Genomic DNA, 19,514 nt, shown 5'->3' with positions numbered 1-19,514 from the left:
AAATCAGAACATGCTATAGGAATGTAAGGCTCTGCCATTAGCCTGTGCTGGTTGCCTGGGAAAAAAACAACCATAGTTCTTGACCTTCCATAGCCTACAGTCAAACAGGGGTAGCAAGAGAGACAAATGACAGCAATGGTAGCAATGACAGTATATTACATTAACACTTGGACAGGGAAAAAGGAAACTGTGTTCAAGCATGTAGCAGGAATACCTCAGGTAGTCCTGGAATGGCAGCGGTCAGAGAAGGCCCACCTACGAGGGATATAAGCAGATGGAATGATGTGTGTAGAAGCAAGGAAAAGCATGAACTTGGCTTGTTTGAACATGAAATAAAATTTAGTATAGCTGGCACTTGGAATGTGAGCATGAAAGTAGGAGGAGGGTGGGTACATAAGGTATTCAGGGCTGACTACTACTCTAATTTGTGGGGTCTCAGTACAATATTAAAATGTAGACCTCTTTTCAGACAGCAAGCACATGGCTTTTTCCTTTCTTTTGCATACTCTGTCTTGCATACTTATTTTTTAATTTGCTGTTTAATGTGCTCTCTCAGGCACAGGGAGACTTGGAGGGTAAGTGCAGGCTCTCCAGTTCTCCTGTGCCCTGTCCTGCTACTTGGTGCTAATTGTCCAACATCAGCTCTCCCTGAGGGCTGGGACCAGCTGGCAGCAACAGTTGCTAGGTGAGGGCAGGGAGCATGCAGCTGAGAATCCTTCTTGGGACAGTCAAGAAGCAGTGAGTGGTGGGAGGCCCCAGGACATGCTTCATTGTCTCATCAGCCTTCATTGACAAAATTCAAAGATAAAATTATTTAAGAATTTCAAGATGGTGGTATTCTGAGTATGGGAATTAGTGTGACTGTATAGTATTGGTATAAGATTATTTTTTTATTATGTTATGTTAATCACCATACATTACATCATTAGTTTTTGATGTAGTGTTCCATGATTCATTGTTGCGTATAAACACCCAGTGCTCCATGCAGTACGTGCCCTCTTTAATACCCATCACCAGGCTAACCCATCCCCCCATTCCCCTCCCCTCTAGAACCCTCAGTTTGTTTCTCAGAGTCCATAGTCTCTCATGGTGCATCTCCCCCTCCGATCTCTCCTCCTTCATTTTTCCCTTCCTGCTATCTTCTTCTTCTTTTTTTTTTTTTAACATATAATGTATTATTTGTTTCAGAGGTACAGGTCTGTGATTCAACAGTCTTACACAATTCATAGGACTATTTTCTTATGTTCTAGGGATAAAGGGTAGATATCTACATATAGATATATAAAATTATACAATGCCAAATCAGTGGATCATTTCAGTCACTTCAGAGTCAGTTTTTAAAAAATAATTAAGAAAATTAAGTAGGAAATACATGAGCAAATAAACAGGGAAAAGATATGGAAGGTTTAAATGGTTTCCTCTGAGTGGGGAGATTATTGTGTAATTAACATATATATTTTTTGCCTATCTAAACTTGATAATTGTTCTAAAATAAACATTAATTTTATAACAAAAAAGAATAAATTGTAATATTTTTTATCAAAAAAACAAAACAAAACAAACCACCTCTGGAAGGGTTTTTGTCGAATATTGCTCAGAAAAAAGAAGGTTTTAAAGCATGTATGTTCAGAGCAAAAATGGGTATATTAAATCAGCCTGGTATTTCCAGAATAAACCCAACTTGGCAATGATTAAACAAAAAAATAACCTAAAGTATTTGGATTTGTTTGCTAATAATTTATTTTTTTATTTTTGTTTCTAGGTTTATAACTGAGATGAGAAAATTTATAGACTATTATTTTGTATTAGAAAAGTATTTTGAGAAGAGTGACACCAGCAAGATGGCAAAATAGGAGTATTTTACCATTGTCCTCCAACAGAATTTACCTATTTTAGGAGGTGTATAGTTTGATGAGTTTTGACAAATATATAGTCATGGATCCATTACCAAAATCAAATATTGCTTATTTCTGTTACCCCACAAAATTCTCTTATGCCCCTTTGTGATCAATCTTCTATCCCCTAGCTTCCAGCAACAACTGATCTGATTTCTGTCTCTATAGTTATTGATTGATAACTATTGATTTTAATTTAGTTGCACTGTGGCTAGAGAACACAGACTTTATTACAATGATTCTTTGATATTTGGTAAGATTTGCTTTTAGCACATTATGTGGTTAATTATCCTAAAGTATCTTTAGTTTGAATTTTTATAGGCAGAGTCCAATATATGTCAGTTAAGCCAAACTTATTTACAGTTTTTTCTAATCTTCTATCACCTTACTCATTTTCTGTCTGCTTTATCTATCATATTCTGAGAGAGGTATATTAAATTTTTCCACTATTGTGGTGGATTTGTTAATTTCTTGTTGCAGTTTTGTCAATTTTTTTTGTGTGCCTTGTACCTGTTGAGATTAGGTGCTTACAAATTTAGAATTGATAGATCTTCCTTGTGAATCAAAACTTTTATTATTATATAGTAACTTTTCCTTATGCCTAAAATTTTTTTAAAATTATATTTTTCTGGTATGAATCCAGCTTTCTTCTGGCTAATATTTGAGTGACATATTCTTTTTTTCTAGCCTTTTATTTTAAATATTTTTTTTAAATTAAAATTTTTTAAAGGTATTTATTTATTTGACAGAGAGAGACACAGCAAGAGAGGGAACACAAGCAGGGGGAGTAGGAGAGGGAGAAGCAGGCTTCCCGCCGAGCAGGGAGCCCGATGTGGGGCTCGATGCGGGGCTCGATCCCAGGACCCTGGGATCATGACCTGAGCCGAAGGCAGACGCTTAACGACTGAGCCACCCAGGCGCCCCTATTTTAAATATTTTTGAGCCCTATGTTTTATGTGATCTTTGTCCAAAATTTAAAACTGTATTTATTTTTTAACACAGTCTAAAAATTTTTGCCCATTAACTGAACAGGTTAGGTCATTTACATTTATTATTACTTATATTTTTAATTCGCTTCCTCTTTTTGCTTCATATTTTATTTTTTCTTTTCCTGCCACTTCTGAATCCTTTTGAGGTTTTTCTTTGTTTCATTCCCTATCCCCATTGCTTTGGAAGTTATATACACTTTTTTAAGTGATTACTCATAAAATTATAATATATCCACTTAATTTGCCAAAGTTTAAATATAATATCTCTATTTTCTTCATGACCATTAAATAACTTCAGAATTCTTTAAACATGATTATACCCTTCCCATCTTCTATGTTATTATTATCCAGTATTTTAGTCCTCAGCTGTTTCTGTATCCTTCAAATCAATTGTTTTAAATAATCCATTTAGATCTATCCATGTACTTGCCATATTCTTTATTCACTACCCCTAGCATCTCAGACTTTCCTCCTGAGATCATGTTTCTTCTTCCTAAGGGATATCTTTTATAAGTTCTTTTTAATGATACTCTGTTGCTAGTCAATTTTCCTAATTTGCTCTTGTTCTTTTTAGCTATGCATACAATTCTGGGCAGACAGTTATTTTCTCTGGATGCTTAATGCTCTTACATCATTGTCTTAGTTTAGGATGTTATAACAGAATACCATAGACTGGATGGCTTATAAACAGTAAAAATTTATTTCTCACAGTTCTGGAGGCTGGAAGTCTGAGTGAGATCAGGGTGACAGTGTGGTTGAGTTCTGGTTGAGGGTCCTCATCTGACTTGCAGACTCTAGTCCTATTGTATCCCCATAGCATGGAAGGGATGAGACCTAATGACTTAATCATCTTTCAAAGGTTTCACCTCCAAATACCATCATCCTGGGGCTTAGGATTTCAACATATGAATTTGGGGGTGGGGGCACATACATTCATACCATAACAATCACTACCTTTTGTTTTCCATTGTTGTCATTAAGTCTTAGGATTCCTTTATCTACAAATTCAATTTTGGAAAATCTCCGTCATAATTTCTACAAATATTCCCTCTTTTCCATCCTCATCTAGAAATCCAACTTTTTTTAAATCTAGAAATCCAACTTTTTTTTTATTCTGTCCAACATGTCTCTTAATTTCTCTTTCATAATCTCTGTTTCTTTGTATTGCATTTGGAACAATTTCTTTAAGTTTATCTTCCAGATAATGCCTATTTTTTTCCCGCGAGTTTAGCTTTTCAAGGATCCAGGATTTATGAAGGTGCTTTACTATTCACTTTAAGGACTAGTGCTTAGGTCCTACCTAGAGGTTGTTGTTAAAAGCAAAACTAAACCTTAAATTAGGTTATGGATAAGAGCAAATGCCCAGGGAAGCCAAATCTCACATGATGTTACTATACTGGTTTTCAGTTATTTTTTCTCTTTTTTTTCCCGCAGTCTGTAGGTATTTCCTTTATATTTTATGATCTCAGCTATACATTTCAATGGGTATTCATTGTATTTTATCCAGTACTTCTAGATGTTTCATATGGAAAGGAATTTTTGGTATATTTATCTGCCATACTGCTAGAATTGGGAGTCCAGAGTTCATTCTTTACCTGAATTTCCTTTATACTTGGTCAGATTTTAATGTGTATGTATCTTAGCTTTCCATATCTTTGTGTTTTGGAAGAATACAAAGCATTCCACAATCCTGCTGTCTTGTATTCACTGTTCTACTCCTATATCCACCAGATCTTTTTGATCTATATTCTTTCTTAGTTTCTTAATTTAAATTTCTAATGACACTTTCTACTAACTAGCTCAATGTGGGGTTACATTCTTAGATGCCACATAGCTGGAAGCAGAGTCAAGGGAATGAGTGCACTGATCATTAATTCCCCCTGATAAGGGGTTATTTTTACTAATATTGAGACTGACATGAGAAGTGGGAAAATTATAATGTCTATAAATGTTCCCTTAAATGGAAATGCATAGGTGGGCAAATTATCTCTACATAAGTATATAAGCCTTTAAGTATAAAAGGACCATGGTACCATGTAAAATTAAGCTATATGGAACTGACAAGTCCCCATTTTGCTTGGACAATATCACTGGTAGCTATGGATCATTTTGGGGGACTAGGAGGGGCCTTGGGAAACTGTGAGGAGACATCCTGCATCTGCTACTGCTCTGTGTGATTCCTTCATTTCAGGTGAGTTTCTATGTCCTTTGCTTCTTAAAGTGTTTGTGGTTCTTTGTCACCAAGCCAAGCTCACCTCACATGGTACATTAACTTCCTTCAATATAATAGGCTTTCTTTCCAACCATCCTGTCCATTTACAGTATGGATTTATAATTGTTATAATAAGACTTCAGATAAAACTTTAGATAAGACTTCAACTAGATGATCAGCTCTTGAAGGACAACATTCTTTTCTTGTATCTTTCATAAGTAGTATCACATTGCTATGGCTCGTGCTTAATACATACTTGTTGAGTAAATGAATGAACACATACTGTTTGCAGTACATCTTGAGTGGTCTGTCATGGAAATTCATATCTAGAGACTTTTGAAAGTGAATTTTATATCCATAAATGAAACTGTCTTAGCCCTAGTGGCCTATCATGTCGAAGAGTTTTAGTACTTAGTGGCCATTTAATGTATGGATTATTGACCTATTCACTCATATTGCAGATGCTTTGAGCTGTCCAAGTCTGCCAACAGAAATCTGCTACAGACTTCAAGATAAATGACTTAGTAGTCTTTAATGGTTGCCGTTATGGATGGCTGTGCCCTTAATTGATAGTTTAGCAGATTAACAGCTCACTGGATAGATAACTTCACTCTGCTATACATTTTAGAGAATGAATGTATCTCTAATGGTTCAAGTCAAATCAAATATTTGCTGAACTTCCACTATGGGCAAAACACTATTTAGGTACTAGAATGGGGGTGATGTGGGGGTGAGAATCAACTTTCAAAACACACACTGGCAACAAAACGCATACAGTAAAAATGTCAAAATCAAATGTAGGCATCTATAATGGATGCTTTCTATGAATAGTTGCCAATTTTATATCAATGGAGCACTAATAAATGCTATCAGTCATTATTCTAAAGAATCTCTAAAACTGATATTTGTTGAGTGCTTGCATAGGCATATTTAATTGTGCTAAAAGAGTGTCACTGAATATTATTGTTCATAAAACATGAAATTAACAAAAACATGAACAGCATTTGAGTAATTAAGAGATGTGTTAGCAGCAGCAGCGGCAGCCGTGGTAATCATGGCCATGGTTAAAAACAACAAAAAACTTGTCAAATACCATGCTATGTATGTTTTCTTCCTTGCTAGTAATGTCAAGTCTAAGAAAAGATTTGTTGCAAATGAGAAGAGGGGGGACTTCTCTGTCTATTCATGAGATTGTGTGTAATGGTGAAGAATATGGGCATTGTTACAAAACAGACATTATTTTGAATCTCCAATTTTTTGATTACTGGCAATAAGAAGCTGGACAAGTCACGGAAAGATAGGCTGTCTGTAGGACAAGCTGGTGAAAACCGGAGATAGAAAACTGTGGTTGCAGAAACTCAGTGTTGGTAATTGTAGAAAGAAAGGGAGGATTAGCACTGTTTTCTCCCAATAAGCCCATGAAGACTGTTTGTTGAATCTAGTTTAAAAGACAGAAACATTACCAGAGAGGACATTGGAGTTTGCTTTTTGTAGTCTGTCTTATAGAATATATTATTGTTCTTCCCTGCATCTCTGTGCATGATTTTTTAACCTAATCAGGACTTACTTTTCTTGACTCTTTGGCCTTCCTTAACATTGCTGCAATTTACTGGAAGGTCAGAGATCACAGAAATTCATGTGGTACAGAAAGTAAAGTGAAGAAAGATTTTAGTTTCTTATTAATGCATTTTACTTACATAAAATGGAAACACTTGATAAATACAAATAAATCTTAGAGAAAGAGTTGGCAGAGTAATAAAAACCAGTTTCCTCCCACCCATTAAAGGTATCTTTTGGATACCGCAGAGGAACCCACTCACAAACTGTCGGCTCCAGCACCTCTCACCTAAAGCAGGAGATGCGCAGCCCAGGTTGGCTCTAAGATTTCAAGTCCAGACTCAGCTTATATTTACCATCAGGCAGAGTAGTCTTGTGATTCATTGCCAGTAGCCTGCCCCTGGAGGGATGGTTAATGAGGTTTTGAAGTTTCATTTAAATTTTCTTTTCAAAATCCTTTTCTTTCCATGAAGATGAAAGTCAAGAGTTTCCAGATAAGCTTAGCTGGAATGCATTCCACTTCTCTGAAGTTTAAGAATGGTTAAAAAAATGTGGGTAGAAATGCAGGGACCATGTCTGATTTAACTGGGTGGGACTGCCTCAGTGTTACCTGCTGAGAGGTTTCTTGGGCAGGTACCAATTTGCCTCAGGCATTTAGAAGGCTTATTTCTTCAGGTGGGCTGGCCCATTATCTCCTCAGGGCACAAGACTGCTTTCCACTAGTGCTGATGTGAAGGGTGTGCTCACTGAATCATGAGTGCACAGACACAAGTGTGAAGAGCAAGACTGGCACTGTCGAAAGGAGTCGGCAGGGCAGGGGGAGGCTCTCTTGCAATGGTGGCACACATTCTTGCCAGGAAGTATGCACTTCTTGAAGTTTCTATTCCTGTCTTTAGAATTGGAATTGGGAGATTTTTAGACAATAGAAAGCCAAATGTAGAGCATGAAAGTTTTTACTTGGTCCACAGGGATCAGCAGGGTAAGGAGAGAGATTTTTCAAGCTGCCAGAAAAGCAGAACACAAAGAACAAGAGCAATGAAGATATTAAGGAAGAGCTAGTCTTAGCCAAGCGAAGGAGTAAGAAACACAGGATACACCGTGAGTACAGGTGTGGCTTGCTGCAGCAGAAAGCTTCAGAAAGCTTCTGACCTTGATCTAGTGGTCACTCCTCACCAGCCCTGGAGAGCGTGGAATTCCAAGTGTATTGCTAAGTAATAATTTGTCACAGTTGGAGGCTCTAATAAAAGCTGTTTATATAGATGCTGTTCTTTTTGAAAAATGTTGAAGTGGGGATAAATGGGGGGGGTCTGTAGCCAAATTTTAGGTTGTTAGGACTTGGGTTTCATTACAGCTTACTTGGTAACCTTGATGCTATTTCCCAGGGACTTTTGTGTCAGCCTTCATTGCACTGGGCCAATTAGTATTTCAACCAACACGGATTAAGTTGACTTCATAGCAGGAAAGCAGTCTTCAGACTATAAGAATAATTATGGCCAGTGTCATCCTGTCATGTCAACCACCAAACTCTAGGTGCGTGTTTTTAAAGCCTGAGCCCAGCTATCTACATCAGAATCACGTGGTGTGTTTGCAAAAATGCCCCACCCCAGATCTGCTGCAATAGAACTTGATGTACACACATGAACACACACTCAGGGGACCCCTATAAATCTAATGTTTGAGAACCACTGTTTTTGTAGATATTTATAAGTTTTAAAATATAGGTGGGCAATATTTATATAGGCAGTTTTTCTTCCATACCTACCTTTATGTCAGTTAAGGTGAAAAGCACACACTGTGGTAGCAATGATCCGTAATTCACATGGCCTCTGTAGAGGTTCAAACCGAAAGGCTTATGCTTTCCCAGAAATCCAAACTGCAATAGCAAAATTTTCATACTTAAAAGTAATAATAATAATGTATTTCCAAATACTGGGCCTGTCAAATACATGTCAGTAGATTAAATAATCACCTTGAACAATTCTTTAAAAAAAGAAATGCCTTTTCCACCCATATTTCTTTTTATAGTTTAATGTAACCATGTTCTTTCCATTTAGATTGATTTTTAAAAACTTGAATGGTCTTTTTGGAACTGCATTTTAGAGGCATGCCATCATAACACATTATATGTGTAAAGCATGTAGCAGAATGCTTGTCATACAATGATGCTCAGAAAAATGAGTCTGGTGTTTTGTTCCTTCCTCCCCTTCTCCTTCTTTCCCCTCTAGATGGCTCCAGAAATTCATATCAACTTTGTGGTAACCACCTTTCTGATTCATGATTTCCAATTTAAGCCACAGGCAGTCTATTCATCCTATTTATAACATTGGAGGTAATTACAGGTACCATTTGGTTCTTAATTAAAAGCATCTTCTTTGCCTGACTTAGTCCTTTATGTAAACTTGGAGGTGTATGCTTCCTACTGAGTCCCTGCTCTCAACATGGCCAAAGGAGAAAGAGAAGAAGATGAATGTGGGGAATCCCTTTATGGAAAGTGTACACATTCCACTTCCTTTTTGTCCCAAATGGGGAAAAAGTAGTGTCCATGTTTTCTTTTTGAGAAAACGAATAAAGCTATATCTCTCATCAGTGTGATTGCAGAGTTTTGAAGATTTTAACTAGACTAAGGACACCTTTGTTTATCTCTTGTACTGACATTATTGCTGCCCTTGGATCAGTTACCCAGAATCCTCTAATTGAGCAGCTCCCATTACAAGGTTTGAGAGAGAGCATTATATATGACCCTTTACTTTCACATATATAATCATATATAATCTCACAAAAGCTCCTCAAGAGGCACAGGGAAGCCATTTTTCTTTGCTGGGACAATCCCTGCTCACTTTGCCAAAGATCTTACATTTCATTCTCTTCACTGTTATTATACAAATACTTATGAAATTTACCATTTATTTATAGGGATCATTTAAAAGTGTTTCTGGATTACAATTTTAAATCCAGAATATAGGTCACTGGCAGAATGCTATCTATACAGCTATCTCTATCTCTATTTATATTATAAATAATTTTAACCACATTCGTGCTGTTCCTTTAAAATTGTCTTAATGTTCTAGAGCAGAGTTACGCAGATTACAGATCTTGAAGCACATCCATCTCTTTAACATGCTGCCTTTGCTCTTCATGATCTCTAATTTATGTATTGGAAAATCCTATTAAACCAGACTTGACAAGGCAAACAATAGTAATTTGCTTTTTCTGTTGATTGCAAATGTGCCTTCTGGGTTACTTGAGTACTAGTAGTTTCTTTTCTTCAGTTTGAGTTGCACTGGGATTTTAAATAAAAAAAGTCAATTTAATTTCCAGTGCCATTTGTTTTGAAAAAAAAAATAAAACAAGGGAAGTTGGGAATCTCTGAGGTCTTTACACTCTATCTGAATTTGAAATTTACAGTTTGTGGGGAGTAGGACCTTTTACATTTGTTTAGAAAGAAAGTTAACGTTAATGAAGAAATTAAAGAAACACAGTGGAAGAGACCCCCAGAACAGTGGGAGAATTCTGATTTAGATGTCAACTTTGCGCTGAACTCATCTTGGTGTTCTAGATTTTTACTAGAAGCCAACTGGTTCATGATTTCCCATTTAAGCCATTTACAAAGGTGCAAAATCACTTACAAAGTGTATGATTTGGGTATGGGGCCAGAGAGGCTGATGTTCAGAGAATATGGCTAAATGGCAGGGGGTTCTCTGAATTTCATATGGGTTGGTTGGTTGGTTACTTCTTCTTCTTTTTTATTTTTTTAAGTAGGCTCCACACCCAGCATGGAGCCCAACACAGGGCTTGAACTCACAACCCTGAGATTAAGACCTGAGCTGAAATCAAGAGTTGGATGCTTAACCAACTGAGCCACCCACGTGCCCCTAGGATCGTTACTTCTAAAGACTACTGTCCTTGAGGTCAATAATGAGTTGGTGGAAACTTGGGATGTCAATACCGTCTGGGAGGACTAAGTCTATTTATTACTTACAATTTGTGCTCGATGGGAGCTGCCTAACAGGTCAACACTTGAGTGACGTCAGCCTCAGGGAGTGCTAGTGTTGGTCTAGGGAAAGAGAGAGTGAATTGAGGGAAGACACATTGATCAGAAGAGGAAGGAAGGAGAGAAAGAAGGAGGATGCAAATACTATTTGAATAGAAAGTTTAAAAGTAATGATAATCTACTGGAGGATCTTGAGAAATATTAGTAAGTACAGAAATCTATACTAGGTACTTTACACTAATAAATTTGATTATTTATTTCTCCTTTTATCAGGATACTTCTGTTGACAATCATGGGAGAATGTTTTCATAATGATCCTGCGTCTTCAAAAAAATATACTCAAAATCTTCTTGGCTTCTCTCCAATCCATTGTTTCTATTTATTTCTCCCTTGACTCTTGGTCTAACCACCACTTCATTTTTTTTTTTTTTTGTTAACCAAATTCTGAAACCATAAGGTTTTAAATAAAGTAAATAAATAATAAAATAAACCATTATTTTTATTTACCCACTGCCTGGTCCAGAGTCAGTCATAAAGTTGGTTAGTTGTTGAAATTATTGAATCATTTTGTTTTCAAAGACAAAATACAGACTTAATGGAGTACCACCCATTTTACTATACACAGTTGGAACGTCTTGACTTTTCTCAGTGAGGACTTTGGGGTACCTCGCTCTCTATGTATGGTACTCTATATATGTCTTTCTGTCTCTAATGGGGGACTATCTCTCCCATTACTCTAGATCTCTTTAATCTCAGCCTGGCCAGTGCTGCTCAGTGAATGGTAATGAGTGGAAGATTACCTAAAGTACAGAGAAGCCATGAATGTCCCATGGGCCATTTCATTTGGCTCTTCCAGTGCCCTCTCTTTATTGTGGATACTGGGGGATGCTTATATTCAAAGGGGCTGCTAGCAGCTCTATGGTTCAAGTGTTCTTCTGTATTTTATGTAAGTTTAATCCAGATATTAAGACCATTCTCTAGACTTTAATGGTGCTGGGCTTACTGCATCTAAACCAGAGAGGAATATTCATATGGTAGTAGGTAATTTGGCTAGAGAGGAGAGCTGGGAGTTGAATCCAGAGTATGTTTCTTCTGTTCCAGGCCAAACTGTTTTCCTAAAGTAGGAGAAATGTTGTATTGGGGATAAAGTGTCCTCTTAAGTGTTCTCACCTCTAGTAGGAAAAATTCAATTTCCCTGAAAGATATGTCACCACTTTTCACTTCCTGAGACTTTAATCTCTGTATCTCACAGCGGAAAAGGCGCTGAGGATCAAAAATACAATACAAATTACTGGGTCACGTTTTGAACCCTACTTGTGTGGTCATCAGAACGTCTAGGAGCAGGAGTAGGCTGGTGGCAGATGGAGAGCTGTGGGAGTGTCGCAGAAATAGCAGGGAAGGCTGGTGAAATTATTTCAACACAGAATGGTGATTTTGATGCTGTGCTCTGCCACCAAGCACAGGTTATTAGCTGTAAAAAATCAATTTTCTTTGATAGTGTCTCTATGTCCCCTACTTCTTCTCTGAAATTTAGGCAATGACCACGGTAACTTCAGGCAGCATACTGCATAGTGCATTATGTGTTTATTGCATTTAGTTTTGCTCTGGACATTATAAAATCAATAGATTATGATGCTGAAGCCAAATTTCAAAGTGTATACTGTATTTTTCCTATCTACCTTATAATTTCAATCAGATAAGGTTTTTTTGTTTCTTGTTCAATACCATTTGGTGAGCATTCAGTTTCTTGCAAAAAGCTAAGTGTAATATGTGGATATGTTTCAATCTAAATCACAACGTATTTATTTAGTTCATAGTATGTGCAAGTACATAGAAGGTGCCATGAAAGAAACAAACTTTGTATTAGACCCAGCGCTCTTCCTCTCTTACAGAATTTACTCTTGTATGTTAAATTCTCCGCCTTTTTTCAATTTTTGAGCTTATCCTTTTTATGACAAAACTAATATAACTACATTATCAACAAATTGGAAACAAGTGAATCAATATTGTAGTAAGTATAGTAAGTAGTAAGTAATACTGTATTCTAGTAAGAACTCTGTTTTCTTCCAGTCTTTTCTTCTGGGCATGTGGGTTAGAATTTCTTTGTTGCAGTGTACATGTATGCTTATAGCTTCTTTACCTTTTACAATAGTATAAACACTGTCCATTTTACTACAAAATCTTCATATTTTAATTGTGAAGGGCTATGATACTTTGAAGAATCGATGAGAGACACTGTTCAAGTAGTCCCTTGTTTTTATATTTGTAGCAGCTGCATGGGATAGTGAAGTGAACATGGGCTTTGCCCAGAAATTGGGCTTGGGGACAGACTCAGTTATGTTTTTGCTCTGTGAACAGAAGCAAGTACTGTCTCCTTTATGAGCCTCAGTTTCTTCTATTTGTAAAATCTGCCATGTATTTAGTAAATGTGTGATCTGAAAATGATAGTTATTATCACTTAGGCTCTTTCCAGTTTTTGTCATAAATAGTGAAATGTGGATCATCTTTGCATGTATAACACTTCCAGATTTTATATTATTTTCTTTGGCTAGAACTCCAAAGTGGACTTTTTGGGTTGATTTGTTTAAGGATTCTTGACTTGATTTTTCATGTTGCTTCCCAAAAGAATTTACTAATTTAAATCATACTGTCAAAGTATGAGAAATCCTCATCTCGCTTTTCATTTTCCAGGTGAAGCTTAAAGTCATCCATTTAAATTCCTGCTAATGCAAATGGGATTTTGATTGTAATATTCAATCCTTTCAACTGGGAATATTGTAGGTCTGTCCATTTACTAAAATATTTTCTATTTTAATAAACTTTTATATTTTTCCATATATCCTACTTTTCTCATCCAAAACATGCATAAAGCTTTATGTGTCTTATTGCTTTTGGGAATATACACATATTAGAATAATTATAGATTATATAATTGTAGATAATTATGTGATAGGATTATATTATATAATCTATATTTTTCATATTTCTTTAATATTCATACCTGTTTTGTGTGCTTTTGCATCACCCCTCTTTTAGTTAGAATTTCTAAGCCAATATAAATAGTGATAGAGATAATAGGCATCCTTGATTTATCTGAATGTAAAAGGAATTTTTCTAGGACGACATTTCCCAAACTGTTCTGAGGGGACTATGCTTTGAGCAAAAAAAAAAAAAAAAAAAAAGGTTACAGTCCATTGAGATTTGTAATTGGCAGGACTATCTTAATGTTTTCAAGGAGTCCTATAGTCAGAAATATGTTTAAATTTTGTTCAACTCAGCATTTCCCACACTTATTTGGACAAGGAATCCTCATACCCCATCCCCCACACCTATTTTTAGAACCGCTCATATTAACATTTTAGAGAATGGTATTTCTGAGTAACTCCCATTTGGGAGAAATTCTATAATATACCCTGTGAAGTATAATGTTGGAATTAATTTGGAAAAGATTTTGTTAATAATGTCAAGGAAATAGGCATTTATTCCTTTTAAAAAATGTCATTAACAGGAATGAGTATTAAGTGCCTTTTAAGTATCTATTAAACAATTTAGTTTTTGTTATTTAGCCTACTAATAGGATATAATAAAAAGTTCCTCAAGATTGAACCCTCCTTAAAAATCCTGGCATTATAACTACTTGGAATTGGTGGATTTTTTTTTCAATACTCCTTGGATTCTCTTTGCTACTGTTGTACAGTAACTACTGTAATTACAGTAATTTTTGCATCTACAGTCTTAAGTGAAATTGGTTTATGATTTTTATTTTTGTGTTAATGTCATTAAATTTTGGTATCAGGGATGTACATTCATTCCACTGAATGATGTGAGTACTGTCCTATCTTTTCTCAATATAGTAACTGTTTATATTCAATATGGGAATCCTTTTTTCCTTGAATGTTTGAAATAATTCCCTGGTTAATGGGCTGAAAGCTTTTATGGGGGATATTCTTTAATAACCCTATCAATAATTTCCCCAGTATTGCTCTTGTCAGGTTTTCTTTTCATTGTTAAGTCAGGTTTGGTAATTTGTATTTTTCATCCAGAAAAGTGTCTATTTTGTTGGGATTGCCTAATTTATTTGCTTCTATATAAAGTATCCACAGTATACTTTATAATTTTCAAATATTTTCTGTCCTAGTTTTTTTATATTTTCTTTTTTCTAATTGTGCTCTTTCTGCCTTTTTTCTAAGAGCTATGCCTGAATTTATTAACTCTACAATTTTTCTTTTTTTTGATTTCTGAATTTGTTATTATTATATCTTTCTGTTTTCTGAAGCCACTTGTATTTCTTTTCCTAAATAATGAATTTGATTATTTTTTCCCTTTCTTTTCTACTTTTTAAACAATAAGAACACTTGACCATAAAATTGCCTGTGTGTAGATCTATGAATTCTACAAAATTTAGTGTGTTTTATTACCATTTTGTTGTATCAGAATAAGATTTTATTGTATTACTATTTGGCCTATTGAAGATCTCAGGAAACATCCCCTAAAAGGGCCTGAGATTTGTGGCTGCCATTCATTCCCTTTTCTTTCTCATGTCCACTGCTAGATTTCATTGGGCTAAGATGGCTGGTCAGAAGCAGGCTATGCTAAACTCATTGTGCCTCATGTAAAATTTCGACTCCTTACCTACACAGGAGAGAGAAAGCTAGCTACGACCTTCAAAGTGTCTGTTCAAAGCCACTTTAAATTTATTTAACAAATATTGATAAATCAATTACTATGTCCCAAGCATCACTTTAAGCATTTTGTGAATATTAATACAATTAATCCTGTAACAATTTTGTGCTATAGATATTATTCGCCCCTTCACAGATAAGAAAAGTATAAGGCGCAGAGAGGCCAGTGAGAGTCAGGACTTGAACCCAGTGGGTCTGGCTCCAGAGGCTGCAGTCTGAACAATTAAGTTAAACTGCTCTTTTGTTTTGAAATTCTGCCTGCTTGTTCCTTTGATACAAATATCTCCATAAATAAGTTAGAGAAAACGGTCTCACTTTGTACCCTGTTTAAAATTTTTAAAAAGGTTATACCTGCATAGACTTCAATACTTGTCCCAGGAAGGTTATAAAAAGGGTGAAGGGAATCAGGATATGCCACCCCAAAATATAGAATCTTGGATATTTTCAGCAGAAGGAATTTGGGAAACAGCCAAGCAAGAAGGACTCCTTGACCTCCTCCTTCTCTCCTGAAGCTGATCCCAAGACCCTCTGGTGAGAGGTGCCTTCCCTGTACAAGGAAGAAAAGAACATCTTTATCTCAGGAGACTGGGGGTCCTGGGAGGAATCAAAACCAACAGTCCTTGCTAATTTCCCCCAGTTTAATAACCTTAGCTCATACCCTTTGTCCTAGTGTGTTTTCCCAACACTTGCCATTCTTCATCAAGCCTAGTTTTAAAAGGCTCAGACTTAACTGTTTTTTCAAGTCTTCATTTCCTTATGATGGCTCCCATGTCACTGAAAACCTATATTAAATACATTTGTGTGTTTTTCTCATGTTAATCTGTCTTGTCAGTTGAATTTTTAGGTACAGTCAGGGATCCCAAGAGGGTAGAGGGAAAGTTTTCCTTCCTCTATAGAGGTTAGAACACACCTGTCTTATTCTACTCCTTGCTGGGATGACCAGAAAGCCTGATGATTTCCTTCCCTATGGTAATTGCAGGCTACAGACAAAAACCTGCATCCATGCTTATGCCAAGCCAGTCTTAACAGCTGCAGAGTCCAAAATGTTCAGATCATTGAAAGCCCCACCACTGACAGGGGGGTGCAAGCAAGATGGACTATACTGAGACTGTCCTTGGCACTACCTTAGGTAGGGAGTAGAAGGAAAGGAAACACAGATTGGTTGCTATTCTTGGTATTCTGAAGTTGCTGTCTCAGATGATTCAAAAGAATGAAAGCAAGATGTAGTTCAGTTAAACAAGTGGCCCTGAGTTTGGAGGTCTGACAACAGGAAGCACAAGTGGCTCAGGAGAAACACAGAACTTTGCTTCTGACCATGGATCACTCCGTGCAGGGTGCCCCACTGAGCAGTTACCGCCTGGCCAGTCAACATCTATAATTTAGTCTCTCTTCCATATTGTAAATGTAGTTTTGAAGTTTATGTTTAAATGGCTACTTGTTTTCTCTGACCAGAATCTCAAAGTACACAAAGAACATCTCATCAGTCTTTTTATTGTTCTTCAGTTTCAGCTCCTTTGGAGGAAATAATTTATTTCAATAATGTGCTGCCTAGTAAACCACACCCCCCTTAGCAAATTTTACATATACCTTATAATGTATATTTCACTCAAGACCATGCCACATATAACCTTTAAATTCTATAATAAACACACAGAAAATTAGCTTTATTTATATAGAGTTCCTCCTTGACCCAGTTGTTTGTAAGATAATTCTATTTTTTTTTTCCCCAGTGAATGGAGTTTTAATTTAAAAATATCATTACTTTTAGTTTTAGTGCGTTGTGGTCAGAGAATATGTTCTACTTTTCTCTCTGTGTTTCTATACACATATCTTTGGTTTTTAGTGTCAGTATTTGATTTAACAAACACATATAGCTTTTTAATGAATGCAGCAGTGATAGTAACATCAACCAGACTCAATGGCACTATACAACATAACCAATGTTAGTTGTGTCACACTTAGCTAGTGAAGTTTTGCATCAATCGCTAAAATGATATGATCATACAGTGAAGATGTAGATCATAGATCATGTAGTCTTATCTTTTCCCAAAACAGTTACAGATTTTAGTAGGCCATTTGTTTAATTTCAGGACTTACCTAACAACAATGTCACCTACTTGCAAATCAGCTCTAACATATGGAAGCTCATACTTCATAATAAAAGTGTCATATATTAATTGTAAATCATGTCATAGCTCTTGAGACTTTTTTGTGTCATCCTAAATATTTAAGAATTCTTAAAGAGAACCCTTCATCCATTTCAGCCAATCAACCATTTCACTTGCATCCTTTGGTTCCTCATGACACCTAATTTCTGAACTACAATATTCTTTATAATAGACTAGAATGGGTAAATTATTGTCCTATGATTCTTCTGGCTAAGAATGACTACCAGCATAGTTCTGGAAACATTTGAGTGCCATTTCCCTAGAACAGAGGTCCTCAAACTTCAGCAGGCATTAGACTCACGTAGAGGGCTTATTAAAACAACATTGTTAGGCTCTACTCCCCAAGTTTCTGGTCTGGCAGATCAGCACGTTGCCTGAGAATTTGTATTTCTAAAAAATTGCTGGGTGATTCTGAAGCTGTTGGTCCCAGTCTGTACTTTGAGAACCACTACTCTAGAATCACATAAGACATGTACAGAACTTTTGTTCCAATATAATCTAAAGGGATATTGTCAAACTTGACAAGTCCCAAGTCTCAATCCACTGGTCTTGATTGTAAGTCTGAAAAATCTATTCTTCTTCAATAATCAGTACTTCTCAGAGTCCATCTTCTCAGCTTTCTGGCTGGCTTAGTCTTAATCTGGGGGGTTATCATTCTCAGACATGGAAGCACCATCATGTACAGACAGCACTTTGGCATGTTTTATTCCTGTGGCAGGCATCATTTGAAATACACAGACTCTTGCTCTCTCAAGCACCTGAAAAGAACTTTTCTATACTTTGATCTGTTTTCTTGCTTACAAGAGTGAGATAGACAAGAGGAATGCAGAAATGGTGCAGCAAAGACGGATGCTCCTAGAAGCCGAACAGAACAAGTAAGGGCGTTTAGGGCTGTCCAGGCTTTTGTTGAATTCCTTTGAATCTCTATTGCCTCTGGGGGTGCACATTTTTTTGATATTCAGATTATATGATTTTTTTTTCTAGTCTAGACAAAGGAGACGAATTAAGTTTCTTTCTGGGGTCTTTTTGCTTCATTGCATACTAATCACAACATTTCTTGAACTTCGTGGAGAATTAGGAAGAGTCCCTCATAGTAATCAGTTCTCTGTCATCCACAAATAAGGTTACAAAGAGAAGCTTTCAGGTTATCCGACTAAGACCATCTTTAAACATGTCCAATCTAGGTAGCCTGTTTTAGTGTTCATTTATCTGTATATTGATGACTTTCTTCTCCCAAATTTGTACAAATCCTTAAAGTGTCAGCCCATTTTTTTTTTTTTTTCTGATTCCATTTTTCTATCTAGATGAGAATCAGGTTAGGTGTCCCCTCATGCTAACACAATTAAATTACACTTTTAAAGGCAAAATGAATTGAGATTCTTTAATTTTTTTAAATAGATATAGCCCGTAATCCTGTTAATGCTTTTTTTAGTCTTTGTCATCTCCTTAAATATTTGTAAGTTAAATTTTTGTTAATAATAACATGTTTTCTTACTTGCTATGTACCAGGCAATGTCCTAAGCATTTCACATGTCATTACATGCTTTACCAAATTAGTAGATATGCATTATTAAAACCTCATGGGTTTCTAAAAAATTAATCATTTTGCATAAAGATTCAGACATTTCTCTCAAGCGAACAGAAATAATTTTTCCTGGTCATTATTTCTTGTTTTTCTATCTTGTAAAGGTTCTTTGGAAATTGATTTTTGATTTGCACCAGTTGTTTTAATATTCTAGTGTTTTCCAATTCTGTCAGTATTAGTAGCTTCGATGAATACTGCAATTTTCTCTGGCATTCAGGGAATCTCAATATGCTAATTAAAAGATGCTGATCAGGAGATGTTAAAATTTCTTTTCGGATCTCAGTTAAATATAACACAGAGATTTCTGACAGAAAAGAAATGGGTGATAACAAATATAGAAGCAGGTGGCAGAAACTGTTTAAAAGATTGCTAGATGTCACTCTGGAAGAGTAAGCAAAATAAGAACACTCTCCTGAACAGAAAAGTTTAACCCTT

Source organism: Zalophus californianus, chromosome 7 (assembly GCF_009762305.2).
Source record: "Zalophus californianus isolate mZalCal1 chromosome 7, mZalCal1.pri.v2, whole genome shotgun sequence".
NCBI lineage: Eukaryota > Metazoa > Chordata > Mammalia > Carnivora > Otariidae > Zalophus > Zalophus californianus.
Note: the sequence above shows the minus strand (reverse complement) of the source record.